General features: G+C 40.9%; 1 pseudogene; it reads right to left on the bottom strand.

Annotated features, from left to right (window-relative positions):
- Window positions 1–6,045: 6,045 nt before the first annotated feature.
- On the bottom strand, window positions 6,046–7,077 carry LOC114218617 (olfactory receptor 52M1-like; annotated as a pseudogene).
- Window positions 7,078–9,483: the final 2,406 nt, after the last annotated feature.

Raw genomic sequence — 9,483 nt, 5'->3', positions numbered from 1 at the left:
AGTGGTAGCACAGTGATAGCATGGTGGTGAAAGCAGATCTCAGATACACTGGTGGAACCAAGTTTCAAATCCAGGTCAATGAGCCTTCATGAAATTAAATGACTTTTGTTTCACTAGCTTTTGGAGATGTATCTTGAAAGAAGTTGCTGTGGGCGATGTCAAAGAGGTTACTGCCTATGTTCTCCTCTAGGATTTTGATGGATTCCTGTCTCACATTGAGGTCTTTCATCCACTTTGGGTTTACCTTTGTTAATGGTGTTAGGGAATGGTCGAGTTTCATTCTTCTGCATGTGGCTGTCGAATTTTCCCAGCACCATTTATTGAAGAGACTGTCTCTTTTCCATTGCATGTTTTTTCCTGCTTTGTCAAAGATTATTTGACCATAGAGTTGAAGGTCCATTTCTGGGTTCTCTATTCTGTTCCATTGGTCTATATGTCTGTTTTTGTGCCAGTACCACGTGGTCTTGGTGATCACAGCTTTGTAATATAGCTTGAAATCGGGCAACGTGATGCCCCCAGCTTTTTCTTTTTCCACATTTCCTTGGCGATTCAGGGTCTTTTCTGATTCCATACAAATTTTAGGATTGTTCGTCCCAGCACTTTGAAAAATGTCATTGGAATTTTGATCAGGATGGCATTGAAGGTATAGATTGCTCTGGGTAGCACAGATATTTTAACAATGTTTATTCTTCCGATCCATGAGCATGGAATATTTTACTTTTGGGACTTCATCAAGATAAAAAGCTTCTGCACAGCAAAGGAAACAGTCAACAAAACAAAGAGGCAACCCACAGAATGGGAGAAGATATTTGCAAATGTCACTACAGATAAAGGGCTGGTATCCAAGATCTATAAAGAACTTCTCAAACTCAACACCCAAAAAACAAATAATCAAGTCAAAAAGTGGGCAGAAGATATGAAAAGACACTTCTCTGAGGAAGACATACAAATGGCTAACAGACACATGAAAAAATGTTCATCATCATTAGCCATCAGGGAAATTCAAATCAAAACCACACTGAGATACTACCTTACACGAGTTAGAATGGCAAAAATGGACAGGGAAAGAAACAACAAAGGTTGGAGAGGTTGTGGAGAAAGGGGAACCCTCTCACACTGTTGGTGGGAATGCAAGTTGGTATAGCCACTTTGGAAAACAGTGTGGAGGTTCCTCAAAAAATTAAAGATAGAGCTACCCTATGACCCAGCTATTGCACTACTGGGTATTTACCCCAAAGACACAGATGTAGTGAAAAGAAGGGCCATATGCACCCCAATGTTCATAGCAGCGATGTCCACAATAGCCAAACTGTGGAAAGAGCCGAGATGCCCTTCAACAGATGAATGGATAAAGAAGATGTGGTCCATATATACAATGGAATATTACTCAGCCATCAGAAAGGATGACTACCCAGGATTTACACTGACATGGATGGAACCGGAGGGTATTATGCTAAGTGAAATAAGTCAAGCAGAGAAAGTCAATTATCATATGGTTTCACTTATTTGTGGAACACAGGAATAGCATGGAGGACATTAGGAGAAGGAAGGGAAAAGTGGGGCGGGGGGAACCGGAGGGGGAGACGAACCATGACAGACTATGGACTCTGAGAGACAAACTGAGGGTTCTAGAGGGGAGGGGGGTGGGGGGATGGGTTAGCCCAGTGATGGGTATTAAGGAGGGCACATTTTGCATGGAGCACTGCGTGTTGTATGAAAACAATTAATCATGGAACACTACACCAAAAACTAATGATATACTGTACGGTGACTAACATAACATAATAAAATAAAGTTAAAAAAAAAGAAAGTCAAAGAATCTGAAAAAAAATAAAACCTGTATCATACTAAACTACAAACTGGCATTGACTAAGTTGTATAGGCTGACTTTAATTTTTACTCTAAACTCCATTGTGGATGATGCAGGGAAAAACCTGAAGTGACATTTTTGTACAACTGAGCCTGTGACTGGATTTTTTTTACTTGTTACACAGGAGGTGTTTAGAGGTATTTGGCCTTTCACCATCCCAAAACTAAATAAATGGGTGTCACTAGTTGAAAATCCTCAGTTGTACATGAATGGGTACTGGGGGCAGCTAAGGAGATCAGAGGAAAGCTGGTTCTGTTGATATGACTTTCTGCAGAGAAGTAAAGAACAGCGTTTTCTAGAGTTGAGGTTGGTACGTTCATGAGTGAGAAACAATTGCAGATATTCTATAGCTTTTCCAGGAACTTAAGTTATTCCTCTCTTCGGCCTCTCAGTGCACAATAAAATTCTATTATTATTAAAAGGCAAGTTTTTTTCTTTATGTGCCAGAAATTATGCAGGCATTTTAGATTCATTATCTCATTACATCCTTATAATAAGCCCAAGAGAAGCTACTATCACTACTTTCGTTTTTAAGAAGAGGGAAATGATGGCGCCTGGGTGGCTCAGTTGGTTAAGCGACTGCCTTCAGCTCAGGTCATGATCCCAGGGTCCTGGGATCGAGTCCCACATCGGGCTCCTCCTGCTCTGCGGGGAGCCTGCTTCTCCTTCTGCCTCTGCCTGCCACTCCCCTGCTTGTGCTCTCTCTTTCTCTCTGTGTGTGTCAAATAAATAAATAAAATCTAAAAAAAAAAAAAGAGGAAAATGAGGCTTAAATTGTGAACACATCCAAACTCTGACAGTTATTGGTTCAGATCCATCTCTGCCCTTTATCTAAATCCAGAGCCCAAGTTCTTAACCACCTGTGTCACATGACCATTAACAAATAACTATAATGATGCCCCCTCCCTCAACTTTAACCCAATCATCACTTTTTCCATCAAGACTTACTTGCAGACCCAGGAGGTGATGACAGTCTTTTATTTCCACCTTGAGTGTGGGTGATAGAAAAAGAACAGAGATTTGAAGGGGCACATGCACCCCAATGTCCACAATTGCCAAAATATGTAAAGAGCCTAGATGTCCATCAACAGATGGATAAAGAAGATGAGGGAGATATATATACGTGGAACTAGAGGGTTTACTTATTATGCTAAGTGAAATAAGTCAGTCAGAGAAAGAAATACCGTATGATTTCACTCATATGTGGAATTCAAGAAACAAAACAGATGAATATAGGGGAAGGGATGGAAAAATGAAGAGGAAAACAGAGAGCGAGGCAAACCATAATAGACTCTGAACTATAGGGAACAAACTGAGGGTTGCTGAAAGGGAAGTGGGTGGGGGGAAGGGGTAACTGGGTGATGGGATTAAGGAGGGCACTTAAGTAATGAGCACTGGGTGTTGTATGCAACTGATGAATCACTGAATTCTACCTCTGAAATTAATACAGTATATGTTAAATTGAATTTACATAAAAAATTTTAAAAAGGAATAGTCATATATTTGTGTGAAGGAGAAATGAGATATTGGCTTTGAATAGGACGTTCAGTTATTGGACTTGTCATGTCCTCATACTGCATTCACCAGGGTACATTCCCTTCCACCCTCTTCTGAGATTAGCCCCTTCATGAAAGTTTGTGAAAGAGCCCAGACATGACTATGGTTGACAATGGGATTAAATGCCCTTCTGTAACTAAGCTCACACCCTAAGTCCCATAGGTCTGGGTGTTGTCATGGGCGGTTGTCCCTGGCTGGAATGGGAGCACACGTCCACATGGTATTTCTCCTCTTTACTCCCAATCATTCGATGACATAGGGGGATGAAGCTGGAGATAGTTGTTATTTGATTTTGGTCTGTGGTAGACCCAGAAGATCACCTAGAAACACCATAGTGGAGTATTTCTGAGATTATTTGGCTAGAAATTTCTTAATACTAATCCTACTAAATGCAATTTAAGCCCAGAATAAAAGCCCAGGACAAAAGCCTTGGATCTCCATACACACTTAATGCTTTACGTAGTATAAATCATGGATTTATACCTAAATCTTTAGGCAATTTGCCAAAGAACTATCCCATGACAAAGGTTCCTTGTAATTCCTTCAGCATTGGGGCCGCTGATGGATTTGAATATTTTTCTTTATTTTCTCCAAAGTCCAGGGCTATGAACAGGAGATAATTCTGTAAAATAAACTTTTAAGTCTTGGACTTCTATAGTATCTTTTCATCAACTCCTAATTAAAAAAATAACAATAGTAGGTAGATTATATTTGGCACCAAAATTTACGTTCATAGAACATAACCTTTCTAAAATAAGTGAACTTGAGTTTGGCACTGGAGTCCAGAGTCCTTGATAAGGAATGGGGGAATGAGCACCCCTCATCCCAAAAGAACAAAGAAAAATTAATATGCCCCAACTAACCTTAGTGTTAGGTATAGGATTCTAAGGAAATAAAATAGCACAAACTCTTTTCCTAAAGTTTAGCTTAGGGGCAGTCAGTTGGGCGGCTGCCTTTGGCTCAGGTCATGATCCCAGAGTCCTGGGATTGAGCCCCACGTCGGGCTCCCTGCTCAGTAGAGAGCCTGTTTCTCCCTCTGCTCCTCACCTCGTTCACTCTCTCTCTCTCTCTTGCACTCTCTCAAATAAATAGAATCTTTAAAAAAAATAAAGTTTAGCTTAAACCCCTAGCTAGTTCCAAATTTGTTTTCCTTTAAACATTTTTTTTGGATGATATAAGGTTTGAATACTACTCTGGCTTAATCATTGGCTTCTTTAGATTATACTTTCAAAATACTAAGATTTCTTTTTAACCTTAGGTAAGTCATCTTAGATTTTGTAATGGTTTGTAAACTGAGGTTAAATGAGCATTTTAGATTTGAAGTCTAAAATATTTTAGAACTAAAATGGACATACAATAATTCTGAATCACTAGAATTGGGAGTAGTTGCTTTATTTTTCATGCATTACCACAAAATTCTTGTAGGTTTCTAACCTGAAGTAATTATCTTGTTATAGAACTTCTATGATAATAAATAAAAAGGGTCAAATCATAACAAAATAAGTATGAATCAAGGATTTTCCAAAAAGATCTGAAGTTGTTTCAAGGTTTGTATCTATCACTCCGTTTCCACTTAATCTCATGACTTTTACTCCATTCTTACCCGACTCCTTTCATGTCAGTTACCACACTGTTACTTTCTTCCCTCTGTCATTTTATTATTTCAATGTGGCTACTGTACTTCATGACCATTTCAGGACCTCCCAAACAAAATCTCTTAGTGTCCTTCTGTCTCCTCCTCCCTGCTCCCAGTTAATTATTAAGAGGAAATGTGAGATATTGCATTTCCATTTATTTAAATGGGGGAATAACCTGGCTTGAGAACTTTAACTCCTGTGGGCAGGAAAGTCCCAGTCCAAGTACTATTTGATTAAGATTTCTCACATTCATATTGCCATCATCCTCAATGAAAGGTGTTTTCTGGGGCAAACCAAAAAGATTGGAAAAGCTTGCCAGTGCAGATGAATTTTTCCAAGTCTTTACTAACAATTTGTAAACTGTCTTCAAGACGGTATTAGAGTATAATTTTATCATCTACAAATTGCGCAAAACATTCTCCAAAGAGAAGCTAGAAATCCTTTATCAAAAATGTCAAAGAAATAATCCTACTTCTGTGGCTTTGCAATTTTATGTCAAATATGAAAAGGGATACTGTATAAAAACTCATACCCTGGAGCACCTGGGTGGCTCAGTCATTAAGCGTCTGCCTTCGGCTCAGGTCGTGGTCCCAGGGTCCTGGGATCGAGCCCCGCATCGGGCTCCCTGCTCCGCGGGAAGCCTGCTTCTCCCTCTCCCACTCCCACTGCTAGTGTTCCTGCTCTCACTATCTCTCTCTGTCAAATAAATAAATAAATAAAATCTTAAAAAAACCACAAACAACCTCATACCCTGATTTCCCCATTCAGATATTCTTCTCTCCACTTTGAGAAAATCCACAGTTATGGGGAATATATTCTAGCATTCTTCTTAGACTTTTATCACCACACCTCAGGTAAGACCCAGTTGCGTGGGTGGCAGTGATAAAGGTGGAATGCAGTCTGCACCAACCCATGTACTTCTTCCTGTGTATGTTGGCTGTCATTGACTTGATCCTGTCAACATCTACCATGCCCAAACTGCTAGCCGCCTTCTGGTTTGGTGCGCTGGCTTCCCCAGTCAGAGTCTTTTTCTGCCATCATTATCTGTATGCCCCACAGATGCAGAACGGTCACTTGGGTTGAGTGGACAAGGAGAAGTCTCTCTCAAATCTGTGTGGTGTGGACTGCATAGACAACGGGGTTGAGGATGGGTGGGATGAGGAGGTAAAGGTTGGCCAAAAGAATATGGATATGGGGAGGCACATGATGGCCAAAGTGGTGAGTGAGAGAAGAAACAGCCATGGGGATAGAGAAGACAAGAATGGCACAAATGTGGGAACTACATGTCCCTAGGGTTTTAAGCCTAGCTTCAGGGGTGGCCAACCCCGTTACAATGCTGAAAGTCATCACACAGGAGGCGGTGATGGCAAATGAATCCAGGATCAATACCAGGAAGCCAATTCCCATTCCATATAAGTTGTTGACTGTTGTGTCACCACATGCCAAGGTAACTATGGCCATGTGTTCACAATAGGAATGGGCAATGATTTGGGTCCGGTAAAGAGGCAGTCTCAGGCGAATCATCAGGGGCAGGGGTCCAATGTAGAGTACTCCACGGAGGAGGGCAGCCAGGCCCAAAAGACCCACTGCTGCATGAGTGAGCACCAAGGTGTGGCGTAATGGGTCACAGATGGCCACATAGCAGTCAAAAGTCATGGCAAGGAAGATTCCTGACTCAACAGTGGCAAAGCAGTGAATGAAGAACATCTGGGTCAAGCAGGCATCCAGGTCAATGTTGTGGGCACCAAACCAGAAGGCGGCTAGCAGTTTGGGCATGGTAGATGTTGACAGGATCAAGTCAATGACAGCCAACATACACAGGAAGAAGTACATGGGTTGGTGCAGACTGCATTCCACCTTTATCACTGCCAGGATGGCCACAATTCCCACTACAGCCACCAGGTACATAGAGCTGAAGGGAATGGAGAGCCAGATGTGCAGGGATTGCATCCCTGGAATGCCCGTAAGCTAGAAAGAACCAGGCACCAAGCAGGCATCATTAGACATGAACATGTTTCAGGCAGTGGAGTATCCAGGAGATAGGAATGCTTATTAGATTTTTACTCTTGTGAGAGAGATTGTCTCTGAAAACTGTAGACTACTAGATTCTTATTTTCATCCTGTGCAATTGGTGGAACCTATAATAAAGAATTCTGAATGTCTACTTGATATATTACAGATTTTATTAAAGAAACTGTGGGGGTGCCTTTTATTTTATTAAGGAAACCCAGGTGCCTTTTATTTTGTTAAGGAAGCATTGGCTTCTCTAATAAAATAAGCTTAACCGACTTAGCCACCCAGGTACCCCAAGAGCGTGGAGTTTAATTCAAGTCCTGTCCTGTTTTAGGGTTGCCATCCTGCTGTTTCCCATCAGAATCTCAGCAATATTAAGTCTCAGACTCCCCATCCTCACCATGGTGACTCTTCACACAACCATGTTTTTGCTGAGAGGTGTCACCACCTTTTTGGTTTTTACCTAGACAAATTTCCCCCATTCTTCAAGGCCCATCCCAGATTATTTCCCTTCTAAAAGGCTTCTTTGGGATCTGTAGTCTATACCAGAGTGGGTGAGTCGTCACTAAATTCCCAATTGTCTCAAACAAGCCCATGCACATTTAAAATATTCTTATAATTGCTATTTATATTTTAGACATTTCCATGACAAATAAGCATAAAAATGCCCCTATGTATCCTCAGGGATTCCTAATTCTAGCTCCAACATAAATTTTTACAAGTTTGTTTACTTCCTGGTCAGCCACTGATTGGGTGCTGAAAAGAAAAATGAGTTTTGTGAACTTCAAAATGTTCCACAAGTGTTTTTGTTACATTAACTCACCCACTTCAGCAATTCTGTGAATTAAGTACTTTAATATTCCAGTAAGTGATAACATGTGAAGTCATTGTCCTTAGCTCAAATGTGAGATTCTGTGGATTTATTGGACAGACAGATTGGACAGACAGGACAGGAAAGATGTCCTGGAGGCCGCACCACAGAGGCAGCTCAGAGCACAAGCTTTGCCATCTAATAAACCAGATTTCCCATCGCAGACCTTTCTCTTACTCTGTATCTGGGCAAGTAGCCTAACCTCTTGATGTCTCATTTTTTTCCATATAAAATATGGGGAGAGTATCAACTACAAAGGATAATTATAAAGAAAAAATTAAATTAGTATGAGGTTCTTGGCACATGGCAGCAACTTTCTTTCCCTGAATTCTTACTGTTCACTATGGGGAGCAGATCAGAACTTTAGATTCTGCAAATTGGCATAGTTTCCTATGTTTCCCTGATACATGGGACATCTTTAAGGAGGTCTCAAAAGTCTAGGAATTACATAGATGGGACAGGGACTTAAGGGGAACACTAAAAAAATATACAATTCTATCTCACACCAAGGAGAAATAAGTGTTGTCTAAAAATATTGTGATAGACCACCAATCCAAAGCAGAAAGAGGCCTGATTACTCAATGTAAGGTAGATTACTTATCACAAAAAGAATTAATGTTCATAGGATGGACTTAAACCCAGATTTCTAACTGATTTGTGCCAGACCCAAATTTTGGGCTGGGAGAAGAAGAATATGAATATATATAAAAATAAAATCCACCAAGTTGATAACTGGCATCTTAAAGGGGTGGTCTGAACTAGGTTGTAGCACTGGAATTGTGTCACTTTACCTAGAACATTATAGAGAAACATTTTCTGTGTCAGCCCGCATAAAGCCCTCCCCACCTGGACACTGGTGACCAGTGTCTGCAAGTCCTATAAGAAGCATCCTGGTAGGTCTGAGGCTCCTGAGAAAGAGGTTTTGTTATGGCAAAATAAATATGGATTAGCAGCAAGACAGACTTAGTTTCAAATGCTAACTGCTGTTTCTGACTCTGATTTAGGGAGTGTATACTCTTTGCCTCTGCTTTCAATCCTGTTTCCTAGTCTGTGAAATGAAAGAAGTAATAGCTACCGTAGAGTTGATTCATGTATTAAATGAACTGTTTATAAATGTGAGCGTGTGTGTGAGCACGCGGGTCAAGTGTCAGGAAGCCTAGTCTCTGGAATAGGCACTGTGTTCCCTCCTTACCTACTCCTCCCCTCTGTTCCACAGAACATCGACACATAGTACCATTTCCATAGGACCTTGGTGACTCCATAGCCTTCTTTCCTAACTATATGAGTAGCTTTTTTAACATGGGCACAGTCAGTTGAAGAGACCTGCTGATGGTATAAGGATCAGCTGAGGAGAGAAGGTTGTCTGACTGTGGGGCAAGAGACCAGAGGCCCAATAAGGCTAGAATAGTCCAATTTTTCCTCTTGTGTCCTGATGGACAGTACTAGGCAATGAGGTTCTTGCCTTCAGGTTTCTCCTTTTTCTTCATAACCCAGGCCAAATTGTGCTCTATTTATTCTACTTTTGACTAGACCCA

The sequence above is a fragment of the Eumetopias jubatus genome, unplaced genomic scaffold (genome assembly GCF_037043125.1).
Source record: "Eumetopias jubatus isolate StellerSeaLion01/CBP00866 unplaced genomic scaffold, mEumJub1_p1.0 scaffold_13, whole genome shotgun sequence".
NCBI classification, from domain to species: domain Eukaryota; kingdom Metazoa; phylum Chordata; class Mammalia; order Carnivora; family Otariidae; genus Eumetopias; species Eumetopias jubatus.
Note: the sequence above shows the minus strand (reverse complement) of the source record. Positions and strands in the feature narration are given on the sequence as shown.